Source organism: Pinus tabuliformis, chromosome 6, assembly GCF_031772625.1.
Source record: "Pinus tabuliformis cultivar Carrire ecotype Pingquan chromosome 6, CPIR1, whole genome shotgun sequence".
NCBI lineage: Eukaryota > Viridiplantae > Streptophyta > Pinopsida > Pinales > Pinaceae > Pinus > Pinus tabuliformis.
This window is the reverse complement of record NC_142292.1, coordinates 1,400,275,722-1,400,303,184: the sequence shown is the minus strand read 5'-3', so window position 1 is coordinate 1,400,303,184 and position 27,463 is coordinate 1,400,275,722.

Sequence of the window (27,463 nt, the reverse complement as noted above, 5' to 3'; positions counted from 1 at the left end):
GTACATATAAACATTAGCATAAAATAATCATGATCCATGATGACCCTGTTCGACATGACATACATACATGCATACATGTATACACATATAGAAATCAACATAATCATGATCACAACGTAATTACTAGATAACATAAGGTCAAGATTAAGAGAACTCCCTTTATCTGTGCACATCATGCACAACAATAAGAACCAAAATTCCCAAGTTAGCCAAGGCATATGAAACCTAAGATCCATTTACTTTACCTTTTCTGGTTACCTTTCTCATGTTTGTACTGCCACCATCCATTTACCACAATGGACCCAACCAGTTCAACTGACTGTCATAGTCTTACCTTCCACTGTGCTTAATCATGCACCGAGCTTCATCTGTGTCTTTCATTACCTATTGGGTACCAAACATCTCTCCTTGAGCTCCATTAACTTTCCTCCTTCCTAACAAATTCCTAATACACTCAAAACATAAAAGGCAAGAACAAAAACAAACAAGAATAATACCATGAAAAACCAAACGCAATACGACACCGCAACAAAGTGGCATAACTATGCACCAAATGAAAAAAGTTGCAATCAAACGAAACAAATAAAAAAGAAAAAAAGAAAAAGACTAACAACAAACACCATGACTCAATCCCCATGGTTCCCAATGCTTCCAAGGAAAATCTCAACCCGATCCCTCTTTAAGATATCAAGGAAATCTCTTTTTTCCATGCAATCCCCTACATCATACTACCATAAACACATAACTGTCAGTGGATAAATCAACATAACAATACACTGGTTACCTTATCTTATTGTGCCAAGCATGTTGGTTGCGATTGAACACATCCACACCATCTCTCAAGGGACTCCAATTCCTTTGACAGATCCACCTGTAACTAGAGACTAGCTAATATACCTGTCAGTACATGTTCATGAATCTAGCACATATCCACATAATTTCAGAGAAAATCAAGGTTAAGAAGGCTTCCTGTGTGTAAATCAATAATTCATTTGGAATTAGGGTTTCCAAACATAGTGAAAGGAATTCTTTCCCAATTGCTTTCTTTTATCTTTTCAACTTTTTGCAATCGAGGCTTACTACGCATTGACACAGCACCCAACTGTTAGTTATATAAAAACATCAATTATTACCTTGTCATACTAATACCAAGCATGTTTCCTACAACTCTTCACACATGTCAACCACACGTTCCAAATATCAAGACAATCATATCTATAAATTTGAAACAACCTTTACCAATATTAACAATCATGCCATAATCCATAGTCAACTCATAGTCATTAGACATAATTCTACAACTATCATGTACTACACTCAAGTACACATCAATTGTCTCAACACATATGTGTTAGTACAATCATCTTAAAACAAGATCATTTGAGAACATACTCATACTATAAAATTCACCAAACATCCAACCAACTTGCAAACATACCATGTTAAATTAATCAACTAGATGACATAATTAAACAGTCAAGCACCAAATATATGACATAAGAAAACTCATACCTTAATGTATCTTAGGGGAGGCTATCTTGTCTGCACGATTAATTTGGTTAGCACGATATAAGTTTACAACACATCATCTCAAGTACAAAAAAGGCCGTGATATCCATAATAGTCACTAGCTAACATGTCCAAATCATAAGCTCATAAACATTTATCATTCATACATAATAATCACATCTGCATAGACAATCTAGATTAGTATGACATAATATCACAAAATATTAACTCATACTTGAATGTCATAACCCTAACCATTCGCATAGACCAATCCAACTTCGTATGATACTTATAACATCAAGATCTTAATGTGATAACCCTAATAATCAAGTTACTATCATAACCAAAACAAGTTATATATCATGCTCATCAACAAAATTTAACCCAATCATCAGGTTATCTAACCTAAAACAACAATAGAAATGCATGCAACCATGGGCTACTATCATTCATGACTATTTGACACGTGCATAGGACTACACTGATCAACTAGCATCTATCATGTATGTAACCATAACATCAATATAATGAAAGGCATACACATAAGAATAATGCATATAACAACCCTTAACCTACACATCTACATGCCCAACATACAAACCTGTATGATGACATGCTCTTGCCTCGAGGTCCAATGTTGTAACTTCACTTTGATAGTCTGCATCTCCTACTTTATCTCAACCAACTATTTAGCATCATAACACACCAATAGCACCGTGATAACCTAATTTCATACAACAACCTCAAAATACATGTTTGACCTACTATACTTGCATAACTATAACCATGAAAATGCATGCATAATAACATACATACACTAACATGCATAACAATTCATATACACCCATACACTCATGATGACACATCCCACAACAACACCATCAACCTTCACATGGAGACATCACTACAACCATGATCAACACCATGCAAATATAAGAAGCACATGGACTACAAGCATAAGCAACACATATGCAACCTACATGAATGCATGGCTAACACACCGCCCATCTAGTCCGAGGGATGAACCATGCTCTAGTATCACTTTGTAACACCCTCCTCCCACATCTACCCAAGAAACTAGACAGCCGAGGTAAACATGCGACGAGAGACCATTATGATATGATTCAACCTCCTAGGTCACATTAAGGAAGTGGAACCGACATAAACACACCATAAAAACATTCAACATTAGCATTAGGACCCTTAGAAAACAATCCAACATTTTTTCCAACTAGCCCTTGGGTCCCACTGAGCTTTTGGACCACTTTACCTCTGGACGCTCTCATTCTATGGGCATGCCAGTGTCCAGGGACCTTTGGACGCTCTCATAGGCCCACAAGCCAACATCTAGGGACTCTTTTTCACAATGCTATGCCAACATCCCTAGGATTTGAGACACTTTTTCAAGCCTAGAGCCCAGGTCACTGCCCAAAATTGAACCACATCTTCAGAATAGTAAAATCACAAGGAAATGACAATATACATGCAAGCACTTGAATGAGACCTTGACTGGACCCCTACTAGCCATGACAAGAATTTCATCAAACATATCACGAATATGTAATCTACAAGTGTAAATAACATATATGAGCATAAGGGTCTCATACTTAGTTGAGAATCGCTAAGTGACATTGATGCCTCAACATATTAACTTCCATTTAATCCATTAGTTCATAGATACATTGATCATTCATTTACAAGTAAAAACATGATGATAGCCATACATAGATACTGTCATAAAACACATATATAAACAACATAATAGCAACAAAAATACCAATGAAATCACAACCATATAAAACACATATAATCTGGTCTAATACTCATATAAATACACGAAGAAATAATATCATGTTAATGATGCAAAATCCAAACCCGAGATGGGACTTCCACATTCCACCTAACCGTAGAATGGCTGAGCCAAATTTCTCTTCTTCCATTGACCCTATGCCATATTCAAAGCATGTATGTGGGATCTCATTGAAGACATCAATCCAAAACCATCTAGGGCTTCCAAAGGCCATCCACCTCAACCCATAAAACAATGATTCCACCTCATGGTTGGACATCACAAAAACCATCATCATATCGGTCTCTATCCAAGCCTTCCAGGGATTTTAGAGTGTTTGTCCAACCAAGGCTTCCAGGACTAGTAACTCAACCCACAACTTTTACCAGGATTCCTGAGCGTTTGTCCAACCATGGCTTCCATGACTAATAACTCAAACCACTAAGGGCTTCGAGAGAGTTTTTCCAACCAAGGCTTCCAAGACTACTACCTCAACCTAAGGTGTTACAGGTCTTCGAGAGCATTTGTCCAACCAGGGCTTCCAAGACTAATAAAGCAACTCAAGCTAAGGAAACATGAGAACCAACCAAAACAAAACAAGGAAAAAAATCCACAATCACCATGGTTATCCTTGAAATGTCAAGGATAGGCAATCCAATATCAATCCTTACCATTCTCCATGCCCATGAAAGATCACAACCAACAAACCACATGCATATGACATGCATGCCAAAACTAGTGAGGAAAACATACATGCAACTTGATACCTGCAAGAAAATACCATTGTAGCTACTGATCCCTATGTCCTCTTACACTTCCTTCTCTTCCTTTTCCTTCTTTCTCCAAAATCTAAGTATGCCACACCCTCCAAGAGTGATCCAAGAAAACTCTAAGTATCCAAGAGTATGAGAGAGAGAGAATAATGAGAGAGCTCCAAAACTAAATTGACAAAATGTTACATTGACCAAGCCTACCAACTCATCCTTAGAAGCCTTTTTATCAATAAGGCCTCTATTTTCTTCATTTTCCATTATTTTCCTTCAATTTCCTCCTCACATGTAACCTATGACCTTTCACCTTCATTTTCTCCTAATTTCCATTATTTTCATAAATAAATGTGCCAAAATTCCATTTTACCTTTCCAAAGCCTTTTCTATTGCCTTTTCCAGTTTCCCTTAGCCATAATAACTGAAATGAACAGACATTAGGATGTTTTTCCCACCATTCAACTTGGAATATGTGTCCCATCAACCGTGGTCTTATATTTTTTTACATGGATTTTTAACCAGGGCTGTTACATGATGCTTCAATTCAGAAAACTCCTTCTATTGAGATTCAAACCAAAATAACTTTGATTTTTCTCTTCCCTTGGTGACTTGACTCAAAGGCCAAGTGATATGGAAGAACCCCAACATGAACTTGCAGTAGAAGTTGGCAAGCCTAGAAAGTTGCAGAGCTTTGTTAGAGTGGTTGGGGCTGACCAATCTAGGATGAATTCTATCTTGGATGGGTCCACATGCACACCCTGATCGTTAATGATGTACCCCATATATTGAAATTGGGTCATACAAAAAGTGCATTTCTCCAAATTTTCACATAACTTGTGTTTTTGCAGGGTTTGGAGGACCTGTCAAATATGGTGGAAGTGATCTTCCCAACATTGGATGAAGATCAGAATATCCTCCAAATACAGCACAATGAATGATTTGGTGATGGGTCACAAGATGTTGTCCATCAACCTCATAAAGGTTACGGGGGCATTCTTCAACTTGAAAGGCATGACCGACCATTCAAAAGTGCCCTCTTTGGATTTGACGGTAGTATTACACACATCAGAGTGTTCAATTGGTACCTGGTGATAACCAGACTTCAAGTAAATATTGTTGAAATATTTCGCCCCCTTGAGCTCATCTAGAAGGTAATCGATATATGGGATTGGATACCTATTTCAGACAGTGATCTTGTTTAGTGCCTGATAGTCAATATAGAGTCTCTAGGTCCCATCCTTCTTTTGTACCAACATGATCGGGCTCCCCCAGGGTGATGAATTGGGCCTGATGTTCCATTTCTGCAACAACTCTTGAATCTACCTCTTGATTTCATCATTCTCCAGAAAAGAGCATCGATAAATCAGTCCATTGGGTAGCAGCACGCCTGGGGTTAGATCGATGAAGTGCTTGACCTGAAAGTGTGGAGGTACCCCTGTGAGTGAGGTGAATATGTCCTAGTACTCCCCCACAACCTTTTCCATCTGCTACTGTCATGCGGAGGAGTCTTGTCTAGAGGTCATGGCCAAAATCTTCTTCTTTCCCTGAGGGTGAATTATAAGGAAAACAAATTTCCTGGTTTGGGAAATGAGCTTACTGCATTTCTTCACAGTGATCAAAGAAATGGTGGTAGGTGGTGATACCTCTTGTATCATGTACAACTTATTTCCCAAAGTAATAATAATAGTACGAGGCCTAGACTCATACACAACATGTTAGTTCCACAAGTATGGTGGGCTTAATAATACAACACAAACTTTAAGAGGAGAAACATCACTTAGTACCTCATCTATGAAGGAATGGATGCTGTAGGGAAGGCGACACTGTTGGCTGACGCAAATATCTTTCCCTTGTTGAAGCCACTCGATGGTGTACAACTTCACAATCTCTACTGAAATGAGGTTCTTTTTGCTCCCACTGTCAACAATGAACTGAAAAAGAGAACTCTCACCCACATATGTGAGTGGAAGAGCTGCTCCCCCTCCTATCGATCTTTGGGCTCATCCTTCTAGATCTTGGTGGTGGCAATAATGGCACTAGGCTCTACATTGATAATGTGCTTCCATTTGTCATTCCCCTTGTCATTTTGTGACTCAGAGTTGAAACATGCATTTGATTCAGAATCCTTTAGCTTGACCACCATTGACTCCTTGGCTCGACACTCACTTGTGTTGTGAGTGGGGCTCTTATGGAAATCACACCATTTCCCCGTGTCCTTCTTTGTCCTATGGTGTTATTATTGGCTCATGACTTTGATTGATTGTCTTGGGTTTCCTCGCCTTGGCTTTGGCCTCTGTTCTGCAGTTTTGGGGCACAGTTCCCTTGCCTCAAATTCACAGATCTAAAGTCTTTCTCCTTTTGTTTAAATTTCTGCTCAATCTTGACAACATATTGATAGGCGACACAAAGCGAGGAGATGTCCAGGAACTCCATCTCATCCTATATGTACTTGTGTACACAACTACGATACTTAAGTACAAAATGTCGCTTGAAATCATTGATACCCAGATTCATGCGAAGGGTATGGAAACAATTTGTGAAATCCGACACATCTTGGCCCCTTCCCTACCGCAACATGGTCCACTTTATGTATTTATATTCATAGATCCCAACGGGGTAATGTTGTTCCTTTATGGTGTTTCAGGAACAATCCCAAGTGGGTGCAGCTGAAAGTAGTGAGGATTACCTCTCATCCTTTCATTCATAGTAGGTTTCCCACTAGTCATTGACATGTGGGGTGACTTTGAGGTGTGCAAAAGTAATATTTTCCTGATTGGAATAGTCATGAACTGAAAAATATCCTTCCAACAGATTTAACCATCTATCTACGACATATTCATCTATCTAGCCTTCAAATATGGGAATGTCAAAGTTAACTTGTACCTTAAAAGGAGTGGTGCCTCTAGAGTGACTGTTGGATGAAGATGCGTCTCTTGTGGGTAGCTGCCGAAGGATCTAGGAAAATTTATCTATCATCATGTTCCTTTGTTGCTCGAGGGCTCCCTCGAACAATATTTTTAAAGGATATACTATCCCCTCATCTTTCTTTTCTTTCGCCATGGGAGGCCATCATGGTTTGTGAGGCTGGTCTTGTAAATGTTCAACTAGTTCGGGCCCTAACTCCTTATACCCTAATCTTGTTGGGGACATGCAAATAAAAATAGAGAAAGAAAAAAATGCTCTGATACTGCTGATCAAGAATTATGCAGGAATGCAACAAAATATAGATATACACATAAACAGAGAGATGCAGTAAAAATAAAACTTCATTTCATTAATATCAAAGAACTAAAATATGCTTACATACATAAATGGAAATAAACTGGCTTAGAAGATGGTAGCTTATCTATGAGAATAAATGTGGCAGCTACATTCCTCTGAACTATGCTACAATAAGGTTCAAGGGCATTTTTATTATTAAACAACAAGGCAAAACCCTAAACAATCAAAACCTAACCCTAGAAGATGGAATGACAAGAGTTTTTGGGCCCCATTGGGGTTAGTTGGGAAACCAACATCCTGGGGCCGTAACTTGGTCATATTATCTTTGTTTGGCATGCACGAAACTTTATTGGAAAGATATCTCTGAGAAATAAAGGATTTGTGGCAAAGAGAATGTTTCAAACCTCAAAAAAATACCATTTAGGGGGTCAAACCTGCTTTAGAAGTTCAGGACCTAAAAAACTGCTAAAAATAGTAAATGCTACTATAAAAAAGGAAACTGATGAAACTGACTAGAGGTCTAGGTGGAATAAGTGCATGGCCACCAATATCCACCTAGATCATCTGAGTGATAAACAAAATTTTGAGACTGAGAATGGTTCAGACCATCCTAAATTAACCTTTTGTGGAATCTTTTGATCATTGGAATTTTGTAATGACTTGTTATCATAGGAATGGATTTTGAAAACTTTAGTATTCCTTGTAACATAAATATGTTGTTTCTGTTCTCAATGGTTCAAAAATATAGATTGACTTAGCTATTTTCTCTTATGGTTCAGACATTGATAATGAGTTCTTGTAGTTTGATTTTCTCTTATCATTTGTGTGGTAATTTCCTCATTTACTTCAAGTACTGTTGTTATTGAGTTGGCTATGGAATCATCACTAGGAATGTTCATCGTTTGAAATAAAATGCATAAATATGTTTTAACTTCTATTTGTTTCTCATCTTCTTGAGTTGTGATATTCACTAGATCGATATTTTTTCCTTTATCTTCGACTTGGACTATTGCGACTGAAAACTTCAATACTTCTTGACTAATTTGTAATTTAGTGACTTTTTGTCACTTTTTCTTTATTTGTGTAAGAAGGCTTTGTTTATGATTCCTTAGACATAAAAGTTTGTCACTTTCTAAATTGTTGACTTTATCCTTAGTATCCTTCTCTTTATCTTTTATACTTTTGATTTGTTGTAATAACCTTTGAAATGAGTCTTTTAAGCGCAAATTTTCTTCTTCCTTCTTCGATAGATTCTCGTTAAATTCCTTCTTAGAACTTTAATTTTCTTGTTTTAATTTTTGTTTCTTAATTTTAAACTTCTTGATATGTTCAAGTAATTTTTGATTATGGTCTCTTAAGAGAAAAATATCTTCATTACTTTCTGTTATTTTTTATGAAACCGATCTTCGAGATCTTTATATTTCTTCTTTGATGCTTTGTTCTCGTTTTGAAGTTTTGTGATTTATTCTTTTAATCGTTTTATTTGCATCTGCTCATTATCGTTATGCTTTTCAATACTAAATAATATTCCACACCTTGGACATCTTAAATTTCATTTTGTTTTAATATAAGTATATCCAATTTCATTTAAACAAAATAAGTTTTTAGTCCAAAATAGTAATTGTTGTATGGAACTCATCTTGACCTCCTTCATCATTTTCGAAGTATGCTCCATTTTTCTTGGTAATTTTGCGCCAAATTATACTTTGACTAAAGTGTTTTTTTTTTTTTTATATTTTATATTTTAATTAATAAATTAAATTTATTAAATTATATGTTTTATAATTAAATTTTTTATAATTATAAACATATTTATAAAATTTATAATTATAATTTTAAACCTTATAATTATATAACACAAGATCTATACAACACATAAGAAAATGGAGAGTGAGCAATTGCGATGCTCTGGAGTCAACAAAATGACAAATGGTGGGGCAGTTAAAAACAATGGTTTGTGGATTGAGCACGAAATGTCGATTGTCAGAAATTTGTTGTGGTATGGTGGTGTTTGTTGAATGGGAGCAAAGCAAGTGATATGATCAAATGGAGCTAAGTGTGGGATAGGTGGTCGTGTCGGTCATCGTTTGGCACTAGAAGTTATTACTAGCAGTGACGGTGGAAGGGGAGAGGTGGAAATAGAGCTGTCAAAGCAGATAGGTGTTGTGAGTGTGAGATTGGCATAGACAACGATCAATACATGTAGCGCAAGGGTGAAAAGGGAGGGAAAAAACGACATGGTGGGACACGACGACCAAAGCGTATATAGAATGTCAGAATATTATGCGAGGGGGAGAGAATTCTTACAGTGGTTGGGCATGATTCCTGCTGGTGTGCAGTTACGATGATAGTTGTGGAATTTTGTGGTAGTGGAGTAGGGGCACACATGTTTGTGACAATCTAGGTGGTGGTTGTAGAGGACATGGTTCGACAACACCCTGACAATGATGATACTTACAAATAATGTCATGTCTAGTTGGCACGACAGAAACAGTGGTTAGAGGTAGAAACATAAAATGGTCACAGAGCCAATTTTTATTTCTGAGTTTTTATTTTATTATTTTTTTTATAATAATTTTTTTTTCTTTTTATTACACTTTTTTTTACAATTTCTTTTAAATATTTTTTTTCGTTTTTGTTGTAGTGGCCAAGGGCATATTAGTGAAATGGAGAATCTCCAGAACGATATAGCAAATGGCTTTTATCACAATGAAAACAAAGTTGATGACAAATCGATGGCCAAAGGATGGGATCTACCAACATGGCTTTGATACCAATGTAACGAACAAGGTTCGTATACACAACAGAGTAATCTTCAAAACACTTGGAAGACAAAGACACCATTATAAGACAAGTAATGTATATTAAATATTGTATAAAAGAATTATTGTGAGATGATTACAGTGAGGGCGAGGGCCTACTTATATACCCTAGGAAGGTATGTCTTCACTAATGGTTATGTCCTTAGGGGCATACCTTTTCATTAACTAGTTACTAATTAATCATTATTTATTATTATTATTGTTGTTGTTTTACAATATTTGTATTATTTTTTATATATTTTTATTCATAGCATTTCTTGGAAAAATAGATAACCCTAGTTCAAAAATAATATTACCAACAAATTATACATGCTAAGGTACGAGTGATGATTTACACCTATCAAAAATGATGTGAGCAAAGTGAAGAAAATGGTTAGTGATTAAAGGTGAAGAAAATTGTGAATGATAAGAGATTTGAGGACAAAGCTTTTGAAGAGAGGGGAAAAGTTATGGACATAATTTATATAAAATAAAATAAATACAAATAAATGTAAATAATAAATAATTAAAGTAATGATGATTTTAAGAGTCATTTATTAAATGAAAAGAAATGTCTAAAAGACATGCCCAATCATGAAGGGACACCTGCATAGGTATATAAGCAGACCCTCATTGTAACATTCAAGTATCCTTGTACATTCATCTTATTAATAAAATATTATTTACAATACAATTGTGTATTCTACATTTAAAAGCACAACAACTCTAAGTTTTTGTTGCTACAGTGGTATCAAAGCCATTCAAGCCTTTGGACGTTATCTGATTCAAAAATATGCCATTAAGATTGGTCCTAAAATCATGGAATTAAGTGAATATCATAAATCTAAACTGTTGAATGAAATTGGAGAAGCATTACAACAACTAAAACAAATAAAAAGATCATTTTCAATATCAACAAAACATCTTGAAGCATATGCAACATGTCTAATGCAAGATTCCATTAACATGAAAGGGAATAACAATAAATAATGCTCTAACTAGGAAAAATGATGTATTCATAGAGAAGGAAAGTGACTCTAACAACAATTCAAATGTAGAATCATCCCACGGTGATTTTGAAAATACAAAAAATGTAGTTGACTTGAGTGTTGAAGATAATACTGAGCATGTCAAAGTAGAATAATAAAAAGAAGATGATATTTTTGAAAAAGATAATTATGAAGATGGTATTCTTGGAAATGAAGTGGATGCTACTAAGATGAGGAAAATGTAGAAGGCCATGATAAAAAAAATGAGAATAATACACAACACAACACATTACATTTAATAATGATGATCAATTTGATCACGATGAAGAATATTTGCAAGAAAATGAAGATGACCTTGATTATGATTATGATATGTTTGATAAAGATGGAGATTATATAGATCAAGTTGATGATCCAGATGAAGATGATCTTACTATGGATGAATGATCACCACATTCCACAAAAGATCATAAAATGGCTATGTAAATTACAAATTATGATGATGATGTTGAGTTGATGTTAAAATAACCGAATGAGGATTTTTGTGCAGACGAGTCAAGAAAGTTGTCTGAAATGATTTAGACAAGGCGACGAGTCATTCAAAATAAAATTCCAAGTAATTTCACAACCAATTACAATTCTAATGTTTAGCCTTAGATAAATTAGAACCATAATAGAACCAAAAAATCATGTTGCAGTAAGACTGCTAGAAAAAAGTGAGGTACCTCTCCTTATCATACTAGTATTCCAGCTACTAAAAATAGTTACGTAACTGGTAAATTAATAAAAATAGTTGGAAAATTGAAAAAAGTGCCTCCCCTCGTGGGTATGCAACTACTTAGTAGACATGTTCTTCCAAAAGTAAATGAAATTAATGGCTTTGATATCATTAATTTAACATTGTATGATAACAATGACAACATTGTTCGTCATCATGAGGAGTTGGGCCCAATGAACGTGTTGAAAATTAAGATTGGTTTTATGCTTGAGGAATAATGTTTAACATGCATAAGCCATATGGATACTATGAAAACCTCTACTAGGAATGTAAACCAAATTATTCAAATGAAATGACACAATCAAACCAGAAAATGATCTACTGGATTTGTTACAACAAGATTAAAAGGGGCAATGGATACCATGCATAAAGCAAATGCTTCTTATTCTACGAATATTTCTCCATCTATGGCAGTTAATCCAACATATTATGGTGGTGGTAATGGTGGAGGTAATATGTGTATTGCACACTACCAACTGTTCCTCTGTCCCCACATAACTTCCTCTCCATGACTGTTGCTTCTCATCCAATTCATTGCTCTGCGTATTACCTTGTTGTTTGCTTGTGTTACAACCGAGACTGTTCTTGTCAATCCCTATTCCCTGCTCTGTAATCCTTATCCTCTTTGCGTAGTTCTCTTCCCCTCATCCGCCACATCCCTTTCTAACATCTCTCATCCACAAGATTCCCAAAACTCAGTTGCTTTTCCTTGTCTGTTGACTTGAGAGTCCATGTCCTCGTATTATCCTATCCCCTTCTAACTGACCATGGATTTCCACCACCATATACCTTACCACAACCTTACCATCAGATTACGAAACCTTATCATGATTCGTGGTGTTTATGGTGCCTATCAAACGTCACAAACTTCAAACACTTTGATTCCACCATGTTTGTTGAATGGTAACCTTATGTTTTATTTTTCAAGGAAAAAGGTGTAATTTTATTAGTTAAAACAAAATTACATTTTACATTTTACTGTGAACCAAGAAACAATGAGTCAAGGACTGATGTTAAGCAGAAATATGCAAAAAATCAAATAATATACAGTAAGGAGAAAATCTAGGCTTTTCTCCCCCCTTTTTTTCCACCCCGCGCCATTCTCCTTGAGATAGCGTACAAAGACAAGTGCAAGTTGAAAACTAGGTTCAGGCCTTGCATTGTCCTTATCTAAGTCCGAGTTGTATTTTGAGTGGGTACATTTATACCCACTAGTTTCCATATCTTCCAGGTTATTTTCTATTTCTCCGGATTATCCTGCATTCCCTTGAGGTCCTGGGGGACTTCCCCTTGATTTTCTGGTACCTGTGTTGTCTAGTTGTACCTAGTTTGTATAGTTTCCTCCATAACTTCCTCTTCCTCTTATTCTTGGCTGGGTGGAGGGAAATTCCATCCCTTGGGTTGTTTCCCATTTCTCTTCTTTCTACAGGTGTCTTTCTTGCCTTTCGGGCACATGTTTTGTAGATACCCTATTTGTTTTCAGATTCGACCTCAGAAGGCTGTGTTCTCATAGTTTAGTGTCTACGTCTAGTTCATCTGCTTATGGATTAGTTGTATGTGGTTTGATAATCCTTTGCTAATATCTACCTCTACACAAATCCGTGCATGTGTGTAGATCCTTGCTTCCAGTCTTTGGGTATCCATTTTGATATATTTCCCAATGATGTTCCCGATTCCAGTGAGAACTCGCTCCTCCCAGAAATGGAGTGGGATATTGTGCAGGCAGATCTACATAGGTAATCTAGAGACAACCATGGTATTTGCATTGAAAACAGGGAACCATGGTGTGATCAAAAGGCCCTTCGAACCTTAGAACTATGGGCCTTCCTGAAAAATACTGTCCCTTGTTTTTGTTGATGGGAATTTTACAATGAAAAACCCCTTTGAACAGAGGTGTATTTCAAAATCTAGTGACCATTTGGTCAATATCCAATGAAATAGACCTGTAGGTCTTGGCAAAAAATAGTTAAAATGACAAATAAGTGCGTGAGATTCAAAAGCAGTACAATTCTCATCTGTTTCTGAATTTTCGATGGGAAGTTTTGGAATAGAGTTAAGAAGCTCCACTATGTATGGGCTAGGGGAATTACCGACCTAGTTTTTTGGTTCTGTTGTTGTTCTGTTACCTTGCAGGATGTTCTTGAAAGAGGGTCCTCCATTTGGTTGCTTCTGATTGGCTTCTGTGTTTTTCGAAGGACTACCTCCAAAGCCATTTCCAACCTTTAAATTTTTGAAGGCATATCCCACACCCCCCCTTAATCTCAGATTGAGGATTATGGAGGATGCAAGTTGAATATGGTATTCTTGTAGAACAAAATATCTTGTAGATATTTGCCTTCGAAAATCAGGTTCTGCATTTGAACAGGGCAACCAACCTATTGCATAATGTTAAATTTCAGCTACTGCACATTATCTCCAAGATTTACCTATAGTGAAAGCAAACGCCCAACAAGAGGTTTAATAAAAATTTGGATCTAGGTGGGCGATGACTGGCACCTAGAGCCATACTCCCCCTGAAAGCCCAGAGTCCACACTTCGTTGGGGGGTCTTAATGTCCCTGGGGGGAAGATGGTGCACGTGGAGGCTAGACATGACGATAAGACCGTCACAGGCAGGATGAAAAACGGCTCACAGGCTGACAGAGCTAAGGGAGAACACAAGAAGTAGCTCAAAAAATTGGAAACGAGGCCCGAAAGCAGGAAAGTTTGGAGGAGTTGTACCAATTTATTCGCATCCTCCCCTGTTTTCACAGCACAAAACAAGTCCATTTTGGAGGCACTCGGAAAAAGCTCAACCGTTGTTGGAGTCATAATCCGCGTAGGTGGTAACATTATGTTATTAACACAATCATAAGGTTTATATTAATCGAATATAATTATATAATTCTCTCTCTCTCTCTCTCTATATATATATATATATATTTAAAAATATATATTTAATTATATCATTAATTAATTTTGTAAAATAAAAAGAAAATAAAAGAAAAAAGATTAAAAAAAGAGGTATTAAAATATTTATAAAATGGAAAGTACATATAATATGAAAAAAGGGAATGGAAAAATAGATAACCCTAGTTCCAAAATATTATTATCATCAAATTATACACGCTGAGGTACGAGTGACGATTTAAACCTATAAAAAATGATGCGATCAAAGTGAAGAAAATGGTTAGTGATTAAAGGTGAAGAAAAATGTCAACCATAAAAAGCTTTGAGGACAAAACTTTTCAAGTGAGGGGCAATGTTATGAATATAATTTATATAAAATAAAATAAATACAAATAAATGTAAATAATAAATAATTAAAGTAATGACTATTTTAATAGTCATTAATTAAATGAAATTGCATGTCTAAAACACATGCCCAATCATGAAGGGACACCTACCTAGGTATATAATAAGACCCTAATTCTAACATTCAATCATCCTTGTACATTCATCTTATTAATAAAATAGTATTTACAATACAGTTGTGTATTCTACATTTAAAAACACAACAACTCTAATCTTTGTCACTACAATATTTCACCTCTATCCCTATCCAATGTACTACATGAGTGATATGCATGCACCACCTTGTTGATACTTCATGCAACCAATTTTCCTAGTTTTCCAAGCCTTCCTTAGACTCTGACGAACATGAACCAATACTATTCCAACCCAATACTCCATTTTCAATAGGATTAACATAGTCCTCCCTCCAAGTAGTTATATTATAGATATTTTTCCAAGGCCTCTACATCCAATTCCTCCTGAATAGGCTCTACATATATGTCTCCTTCCCTGGGATCTAATAGTGCAATCACTCAAAGATCACTAGATTCAAATATCATTTGTATTTTCTAAAAATTAATAATAATTTAATTATCAAAGGCCTAGTCAATGCCCAACAATGCTAGATATGGGTCAGTATCATCAACTATATCTATAATTTCAAAGTATGCAACACTTTTAACTCCAACAATATTTATCTTTACATTTGATTGTTTGCCAATAGGGACTATCTTGTACTGATTTTCCAATCTTATCTAGATATGGGAGAAGGTCAACTTAGGGTTCCACATCATCTCCCAGGTCGTGATCTTAGGAAAGATATTCACACTAGATCCCCAGTTGAGAATGATGTTATCCATATCATAATATCCTATCCATGCACCAAACTGAAATTCTCTACTTGTACTCTTCGTCCATGAAAATTTATTGACTACATGTCTTGGGGTATGTCCTGCTATAAAACATGGCTCCTTATTACATTGACCAATCATTCTACAATTTTTTTGTAAAGCGTTGTTAACTTGCAACAAATCTAGACAACTCTTTAAAAATGCTTTGATAGAAATCTCATACACTCGATTGTCCTACTGGATATCCCATTATGATTCAACCAATTCTCTATGTGCATATTTATAAGTGGTATTCTCTTTCTTTGGATCAAACTTTAGCGGTGGATCTACAACTTTTATTACCCATTGCTGGTTTGTTTTAGCTTGTTTAGCATCATCCATTCTAGTATTAGTACCCCCACACATAACAACGTTTACATGTGAATGATCCTTGCACAGTTCTACAATAATGTTCTAAATTTTCTGCCCCTTATGCTCCTCCCACTTCGTGATTAGTTATGGACAATATTCTGTTGTGTGATCCAAATCTCTATAGTATGTAGATGTCAAACAAGGATTAGTGCAATATATAGTGATATTCCATGGACTCCCATATTATAAAAAATAATTAGTCTTCTTCCCAATCCAAGTGCTCCTCATTCTCAGCCCGACCCTCCATGTCCTCTTCCCAACATGCCTTAACCTCTGTCTTGCTTGTTCTATGCTCCTGGTTGATTATAATTTTGTGCCATCCTGTATTGTTCCTCTTGCACCCTGTTTGAATCCATAACATGATCCCTCATCAACTACAATGCATGGAAACTATGAATATCGTGTCCTACATACTTGTATAAATCACAAAAGAGAGCCATTTCAAAGGTTTCATACTTTTTCATCATGGGGAAACTTGGGGGTTTATGTCCCCATCCGCTACAAATTTCACACCACTATTCTCTTCCTTGCTTAAGCAATTTGGATGCACTAGTTTCCATGTAATATGTCATTCGTGGGAATTCACTTCTGTGGTTCCCCGCCTTTCTATAAATTGTGCACCATACCTCCTCACACATTTCTTTCCCTTTATCTAGATCTTGCAATTTTACTGTGAGCGCGACCACCTATGACTAAACTTGAGCCATACTAGAACTTTATCCGCTTGCAGCTAGAGATGCCTTCAACTTTAATTCAATCTCCAAGGCTTCTGATTGGGACAAAATATTCTGTTGGGTCAAAGGCACTTGGATATGGGGAAGCAATACAATAATAAACCACTCCTTATGCTTCTCATTTGGGATCTCAAATTCCAATCTGCATAGCAATACTTTGAATCTTCAATCATATTCCCAAACTTCTGTCCCTGCTTGATATCCTTCATCTTTGTGATGCACTGTGATGCAGACTTGGGCTTGCAGAATTCTTTCAACAACACTTGCTTGATTTATACCAAGGTTATTGGCTGTCTCACTGGAGCATTGCTCTTGTACTTCATATACCAGTTTAATGTTCGATCTCTGGAAAAAATTTCCAATTATATAATCTTGGTGGGCTCATCTTGGACATTATTTGCAACCCATATGTTGTTCAATATTCTCAGTCCTAGAATCATAAAATAAAAGATTCTTAGAAGTATATACCATTTTCTTCTACCTAATCACCCATGACAATGGATTTATAGGTATATTCATTTTCTGTTGTGGTGCACTATGAGAAATGTGCTTCAATGGAGGAATTTGTGGTCCATTTCCCTTTGAAAAACTAGATTCACTTCTACTACTAGTTTGACTAATTTCACTTTATTTACTAACTAAAGAATGCAAAACACTTCTTGGGGAACTTACCTCTTGATCAACTAGTGCAAGCAAGTTCATAGGTTCATCACAAGGCATGGTTTGAGTAGGGTGACTAGGATTTGCACATCCTTTGCTCTCAAGATATGTTGCGAGGCTCCTCCATCCTCTCCTTCTTCACATGGTATGTTGAGCTGTACTCTTTCGAGACTTCTATGATATCCACTACTCCTTCTTCTTATGTGACCCTTTCTCACTTCCTTTACTGCACTTCCTTCAACTGCAGGCACTAATGTAGATCTCTATCCTCTCTCATTACTGCCTTAGAACCCTCTTCCACTTGCAAAACTCTGCTTTTAGATTATATAAGCATTTCTTTTCTAGCTTCTTTTTCTCATGAAGTTACCTTTGGAGTTTATCTCTATGTATTTTGTGAACTAGCTCAGATTTATCAACGATTCCTTCATTTGCTCCCTTATTCTATTTTTTCATCCCAATTCATGTGCCCTTAGATCATCCCCTAACCATCCCCCATCTCACCCTTTGTGCATAAGGGGTTTAGTCACTCATGTTGCCAAACTCCATCTTCAAAACTCAACAACATCTTTATGAGAGTAGGAAATGATAGAATATATTTTCTACGTGGTCCCTTTAAAACATTTATCTCGGTAGTGCTTTAAGAGACTATAGATTCAATAGAAAACTACGTAATATACCCCTTTAATATAATTTCAAACCACTAATCTATGATACACGAAATCTTACTATTAACAAATAGTAATCACTCAACTAATTTTGGATTCCACCTTCTGGTCTTGATAGGGTGCCATTCTTTATTCTAGTCATTTAGCTTATGTGACCACTATGCTAGCAAATGCTTGAACTCGATAAAGAAAAATTCATAAAATTCAATGAAGACTTACTGTTGTAGCCATTCTTCTACACCAATCCTCCGATCTGTGATTTCACTGACAAAAACATCTTGTTCCTTTTCTTCAAGCTAGTAGTTGATTTCCTCCTTTGTGTGATTCCACATTCCCTTCAATAATGAACCTCGGTCTTGACAATAGAACCATTTGTTGGTGTTGTGTAGGGTCCTACCTAGGTTAATGTGCAAAGTGTAGACGAAAAAACCCCATTGGGTACCAAACCTTTCAAAATCACCTGCAAAACAGGTGAAGTCTCACCCAAGGAACCTATGGGGACTATAGAAACCATGATTTTGCAATGATGAAGGGAATCAAAATTGAAGGCAGCTCATGATTCATTGTGCTATAATATGCTCAACTCATTATTCATTGTGCTATAATATGCTTAGCGTTGAGACATAAACTACCATAATCCCATATTGCTAACACAACATGCAAACACCTCATAAAGCATAAGAAAATGGGACAAAATAACATTCAACCATCTTCTATTATTGATAAAAAGGAACAATGGGTGTTAGGTTACAAAATTACAATATCACTCCATCTCGACTCACTAGCCTAAACATCATAACATTACAGTATCACAACAACAACACACTCATGATTACCCAACTAACTAGCCCCTTATTTATCCAACTCTCCAACCCAAACACCTTCTTCATCCATCTATTTATACAAGTTACACAATCCAAGGAAAACAATTATCATGGGCAAACATCATACTGTTGCTAGTGTGGACCAAATCAAAAACTGGTTTGAAGATGCAATCAAACATAATATTCTTTCCCATTCACTTCATGCACTGCTCCTTACTATGTGGTTCTCATTTTTGCACCAGCGATGCACACTACTACTTCCACAACCAATCTACACACTAATCTCTCTGTGCAGTTTATGCACCACCTTTCTCTGCATAACTCCCAAAAATGCCTCAAAACTTCAACATTTCTTCAACTTCTTCCCAAATTTGGCCCCAAAATAGAGGTATATATACTGGCTGAAAATTCAAGAAACTGTAGCAAGATATATTAGATGATGTAAAATTTGTTGTACCAACAAGCCCAATAACAAGGAGGAAGGTATGTACAATCCCTTACAAGTACCCACTAGACCTTGGGAAACCATTTCCATGGATTTTTGGAGAGGCTTACCAAAAACTTGGAAGGCACACGACTATCAATTTGTGTTAGTTTACAAGTTCAATAAGATATGCATTCTCATTCCTTGTAGAAAGAATATCAAATGATAGGAAGAAGCATACATGTTTTTTGAATAGATGGGGATGCAATATGGGATACCAAGGATCATCATCTTAGGCAAGGATACTAGATTTCTTAATGTATTTTGGACTATATTATGGGAGAATATGGACACTAAGTTGAAGAGATCTATAAAATTTCATCCACATATAAGTGGATAGATAGAAGTAGTCAAAAGTAGGGTTCCAAATTGGTTTTGTCTAGTACATGTTTCCTAGGGAAAACCTTGTGTTTATTTGTGGATGGTGTGTGAGTATTTTCTATTCTTGTTTTTTTTTTCACTTTAGCTATTTCATACTTTTAAGCATAAAACTAGTAATTAAAGAATATTAGGTATAAAATAAATTAACTTTCATAGTAAATATGTCAATACTTTATCATATTTGTTGTGACAAATTGTTCCAGTGGAATATCCATGGCAATTTAAAGATTACCAAGTGACTCCCTCCTTTCCCAAAAGTTTCCAATAGCAACCCAAAAAGCCACTAGCTTTATTTAATCTTTTATTTAGATCAAATTTTGGCACTCAATTTACTACCATAGACAATGTATAAGGAAATTCCTTCTCTCTTTGGTCCCTAAGGAATTTTCTCACCCTTTGCAATTTTCAAGGTGTAGTAAGATTCTAAGTTATTGTTTACTTTTAGATTTCATTTCCAATAATGTGTTCCTTCTTGACTTCTAGATTATGGATTCTTAGACAACCCAAAAATCTAATAGAAGATTGGGGTTTGGTAAGATATCTACCTACTTAGTATTAGTTCCCAATATCACATAATAGTCCCTATTCCATATCTCCATGAGAAAGATTGTTTTTTATTAATCGAAATATCTATTATCTATCCAAGAAGTGTCAACTTCTCAAGCTTCTCTCCCATAATTTGAATTTTAATTAATGAATGGTTGAGAGTGAGGAGTCTTTCTTCCACTTTCTTGGTTCGTTGAAACAAGGAATTATTTACTCCAAATTAAGATGTACTTGTCTACATGCAAGAGATAATTACATGAAATTATTAAATAATTTCAGTATGCTTTTAATTTAATTATTATTAACATAAAGAAAAAAATTCAATCACATAAAATTTATTTTTTGGTTAATATGTCGAGTTCATTAGACATAGGTCAATCCCCTTGAACCCCCTTACCTTTCCTCTTTTCCTCTTTGATTCCTCTTTGGTGAACTCAAATCCACATAGGTACCCTTCCTCAATCAATTGACCTTGGATCTTTTATTAATATTAAAAAAAACATTTTAGGATTTCATAATTACCATGTAAAATCTACATCGTGGTCTATAAAAAATAATAATGAAAAGTGCTTGTTTATATCACTTAGAACACATACATAATCAATAAAGAAGGAATTATTTACTTCCAAGTAGGAGGCAATTCTTTGCATGCAAGAGATAATTACCTGAAATAATCAAATCATTTCACTATGCTTTTAATTTAATTATCATTAACATTATGGAAAAACTAAATCACATAAAATTTAGGATTTGGTTAATATTCGAAATCATTAGACATAGGTCAATCTCATTGAACCTATGACCTTTCCTCTTAGGTGGACTTAAATCCCCATACATGCTCATCCTCAATCCTCAATCAATTGAACTTGGATCTTTTAATATTCAAGAATGATATTTATAATCTTTCATAACTACCATGGAAAATCTATCACATGGTTTGTAAAAAAATTTGAAAAGTACATGTTTATATCACTTATAACATATACATAATCAAATATAATACATCAAAATGGGATGAAACTATGATAATAAAGCTTCGTTCCATTTATGAATTGATCTTCAAAATTTCAATATTTTTCTATGTAATCCCATATGGTCTCAATGCATACTTGATACCTTGTATTTTCCTTCCTTTCATTGGTTGAACCTAGATTTATTATTGTTGGGGACTTAAACTCATGAAAACATCCCCATACACATAGAAATAGGGCTATGTAATCCTCTTTTCTTATGACCTTATAGAAAATCCTCTCCCTTTCCATATTTCCATGAGTTCTTCCATTTTTGAAAGGATCAATTTTTAGTAAATGTCCTTTCACTCTCTAGAAAACCCACCAACGCCTCTTCAATAAACCCTATTTCATTGTTTGATTAATCTTCTTAGAGGTTTGTGCACAACATTTTATCATTCACTAATCTTTCGTTGAAAATATTTCTCTAGTGATTGAAAATTTTAGTTTACTTTTAGACTTTGAAATCCAACAATTCTACTTCCATATTCAACTCTTGATTCAAACCCTAGTTAATTGATCACTCATTTATTGGGTTATCACTTAATTGTTTTCTTAAGGGTTTGGAAATTTTAATTCACTTTGTTGCAAAAGATGAATAAACATGAATATGTCCCATATTTTATTATCTTTGTAGTTATGTTATAATTAGTTATGCGTGTTTTTAGCTTAGGTGTATTTTTTTCCTCAAATCAAGAAAAAAATTGATTTAACTCTTTTATGTTTTGGTATTTTTTTGGGAACATTTTTTGGTTAGTTTTTCCCAAAATCCAACAAATATTTGTTGGAATCACAAGTTTGAGTTGTGTAGCCTGCATGATCTAAGTGCCCTAGGGGGTTTTCAAGGTGTTGAATCTATTTATGTGTTTGAAAATGAATTTTAAACAATGAAAAGTAATTATCTTGCCAAAAATGTATCACTATATTCCAGTGAAAATATCCAAAACGTAGAATAGTTATATTCTGCCTAGGAAAAATCCTATGATACTCAGGGACTCAAATGCTAAAATTATCAACTATCTAAATTGTAGCTAATGAATGTTGATAGAAAACAAATGAGAGATTTGAACATTTTACCTTCTTGTAAAATAATCATGATTGTCCACTATTTGCTTGATGATGGAACTACACAACCTTCTGATTCCACTTGCCATTAACTTTGATACGGGCCATAGATTAGGTAAATTTTAACATTTAAACCCTAATAATATTTAATCATTTAATAATCACAACATTAATAACACACATATTCCATTCAAGAGCAATGACAAATCTATTCCAAGCATCTTGAATCCTAACCACATTGTAACACCCTCCGGGGTAAATGTGCATATAAACAACATAATAGGAACATAAATACAATAAACATATCAGCCATAAAAATCCATATATACATCAATACATTTGCACATGAAAATCAAGGGAATGGATTTTTCATTAAAAAATGCAATAAACCAACTGGTGATGGGACTGCCACGTTCCACACGACCATAGATTGGCTGAGCCAAGTCTCTCTTCAGACAATCACCCCATGCCATATTCCAAGAATGAATGAGGGACTCATACAACACATCAAAAACACCAATCAATGTGGATGCCACCGGAGTTCTCTGCCTACACCTTGAGGAATTTGAGTGCCTCCTAGTCTCTCAGGCTATATCGTGCATCTGCAGTCTGATACAGGGATCACTAGGACCTACACCGAGACATACTTTCTAGGCTTTACCTTGCATTACATCCCGGAATCACTAGGCCTAACAGAGAGAAAATCCACCTCTTTGCTTTACTGTATGTCCCGCGATTTACCAGAAATGATTCCTAGGCCCACCAAGGCACACAATCTATCTTTACCACAACCCACAGTCTGGTTCAAGGGTCACTAGGCCAGTGGCTTCGTACATCCACAGTATGGTTCAGGGACCACTAACACCATGTGTTTTCCAATTTGGAGATCCACCCCACTCAAATTCGAATCCAATCCGGCCTCCCCCCACAAACTGCATGAAAGTACCCATCTCAACAAAGCTATCAGGAAATGGAAAGGCTAGGCTAAAAATACTATCACACCTGGCAAGACCCATGCCATGGTAGAAAAGAAACACATGAAATCCCATGCATGCCAAATCTAGCAAGGAAAATACACATGCTAGTTGATACCTGCAATGAAGTCTGTTGTAGCTGCTTGATCGTGCCTTTCCCTACTTGATCTTTGCTTCCTCTTACCTTCTTTTCCTTTCTTTCTCCAATGCCATAGTGCTCCAAGAAAGCTCTTAGTATCCAAGAGTATGAGAGAGATAGAGAGAATAATGAGAAAGCTCCAAGCTAAACTGACAAAAGGTTCACTTTGAAAGGAAGAAGCCTGCCAACCGATCATCAGAAGCCTTTTTATTAATGAGGCCTCTATTTTCTTCATTTTCCATTAGTTTCCTTCAATTTCATCCTCACATGCAACCTATGACCTTTCACCTCCTTTTTCTCCTATTTTCCATTATTTTCATAAATAAATGTGCCAAAATACCTTTTTTCCTCTTTAATGCCTTAGCCATTTCGTTAGCCATAAACAACCAAATGAACACACACTAGGATGTCTTGCCCACCATCCAGCTTGAAATACGTGTCCCATCATACGTGGTATTTATATATATTTTACATGGAATTTTCACCAGGGTTGTTACAGAACCCTCCCCCTTGGGGGAACACCGTCTTCAGTGTTCAATGACACCTATAACCAACAAGATTGCTAAAAATAAATGTACTTCCCATGGAGGTTTATAGTATAGCTTGTTACAGTATTTACAATGGAAGACTTGCTCAAAATCAAAACATAATGACAACATACCACATACGGGAGCCTTATAACACAACTCATTGTGGTATTTACAATAACCACATATACATATACACATATGAACATTTTCTCAACCAAAAAATAAAATAATACGATGCCTGCATCAGCAATAAGGGAATCCAACGGCTCAAACCTCCACCCTCAAAGTAATACCAGGATCCAGATCCTTCCCAGGATGTCCAGAATCCACTGCATGGTCAAATATGCATCCAATTTCCAACACTATAATCTCGTGCCAATTGTCCTCTCAGTGAACAATTACCAGCTCATTATTCTAGGGCACACTCCTAATGCACGTATGATTCCATCTGACAATGCTAATGACTAAAACAAATCCATCAATGACCTTCCCTTCTCTGCTACACAATCCCTCGGGAATCTAGTCACCCCTTCCATGCAGTCACTCACCTTCCAAGTTCTGCTGGCATCCCCATCCTGGGCAGTCCATCCCTTGGCAAGGCTTCCTCACATCGTAAGATACAAAACCAAGGCATATACCTACCTCAACACATCATAACAATCATAGCATGCTCATGGAAATCAATGGACACCATTGGGTACTAGTGTCCCACAATGGCCCAACTCCTGAAGTGCTTTACCAACATACTGCTTCCTGTTTCAATTCCTTTGCTGCTACTGCTAATTCTTGCAGTTGATTTCAATCAATCAACTAGGAATTTCATGCATTTCCTATACCAAGCACATAAATTCCATTAGATTTGAAATAAATTCACATCATACCTCATTGGTAGATCATCAATAAGGTACATTTGCAATCCTGTTCGCTTCCTGTCACAACAAGTCAAACTAGCATATTTGACCAAATAAGTATATATAAAGATATCACATTAGGTTATCTCAATCACAACCATCAAAATCATAAATCACTTGTAACCGTCATAACCAAAATCATATATCACATGTAATCATCATAAACCAAAATCATAGATCCCATATAGTCATCATATATCATAATCATAAATCACATGCATAGTAAATCTGAAATACTATACCGATACTTATCCTTTAATTAATCCTGAGGTTCTTCCTTTGTCTGTATCCCATACACACTCTGGATTGGTTGCCACACCAGACAAACACCCAGTGCCTTCTCCTAAACTGTACACTCATACCCATAGTGTGCATCACACACATACATCCACACCTGACACAAAACACCATTCAATACATGCACCTACACCTAATGTACAACTAATACACCTACACCAAACGTACAACTCATACACCTACAACCAATGTACAACACAATGCATCCATCTATACCTGATGTGAAAGACCACCCAATACATGTACCTACATAGAGCACAACGCAACGAGTATGCACGCCACAATACCATGACTACATGATGCACATACATAATACCGCATGCCCATAACACAACATCGACGACATGCACACAATACCACACGTACACCAGTACCATATGTACAACATGTACACAATACCACCTATACACTGCACCACTTGCACAACATGTTCACAACATCACATGTACACGACACCACCTGCAAAACGTGTACATAATGCCTCATGTACACTACACCACTGTACAACGTGTACACAATACCACATGTACACAGTACCACACTATTGGCTTAGTGGGTCCTGACCCAGGTTTAGAGGTAGTTTTGCCAAACAAATCCCTACACTACTGGCCCTTTCGGCATCAACATGTGGAGCGCGGACTAAAGTCTCACCCGAAGAAGTATGGGGGGATGTTGGAACCATGTTTCTGCACCCAGAGATTAATGTAAGGTCATTTTATGCCCTAAACCTGCCTTCGCACAAATCGATAATCCTTTAAGGCTTATCGAAACAAATTCATTTAACCAAAATCTAAACCTTCATGAAGGTCTACGACTATCTTTCGCAAACCTTAAACAAGTGAATCAACCACTTACACACTTCTGTGATTACTCCTAATTCTATATTTACGCATATCGAGTTAAGTATTCGATAAATTTAACAGGTAACAAGATATTCTTCATGTAAATAGTTACTATTACTTGCATTCATGTAACAATATAAATCATGTAAAGTCATGAATCAATACAATATTATTTCATAAACCCATCATTCATCACAACATAAAAGTGCATTCATTTATAACATAAATAAATAGGCAAACACAAGATTTTTTGGAATAATCTCTTTATTAATACTTCAGTTCTGCTTACAGACTCAAGAATTCCCCACGCACTTACTGCAGGGCTCCGCGCACTCAGCTGCAGACTCTACTCTATGCCTCTGTGCACACAGTTGCAGATCCTCTCTTCTACTCTAAGACTTCTTCGCTCTTTCTTCTACTGACCCATTACATTCATCTTCATCATCGATATCTACTACCTTAGACATCCTATGACACACCTTTTTATACAATCCCATGGTCCACGAACCATGGGTGGATCTACAAAAGCCAACACACTTACATAAAAGAAGGGTAAAACCCTTTATGACACTTTAGCTATCTACGCACTTCATGACCACAAGTTGCAGAGACTTTACATTTTATACAACAAAACCTGGGATTTCTGCCCCAAAACTTGGGATTTTTCCCCAAAATTGACTCTAGGGGATCCTATGCATACTGCTGCTGCAATTGACGTGCTTTTGTGTTTAACCTCTGTAGGTTAGGATCCTCCTGTAGAGTCGTGACTATCTCCATGGATTTCTCCAAGAGCGTAGTGCAATCCACCACAGCGACATCCACTGCTGCAACTCCATCCTTCATAATGGCTTCGAGTTATTCTCTAATCTCTGGCAGAGTTGAAGGTTGTGACGTCAACTCTAACTCTATGGTTTTGAGGTTCAGTTCAAACTGAACCTTGGCCACTTCCATCTTTGCGTCGTGCACACTTGCAGCCAACTTCGTGATCTTCACCTCCAACAGCGCTTCCTCC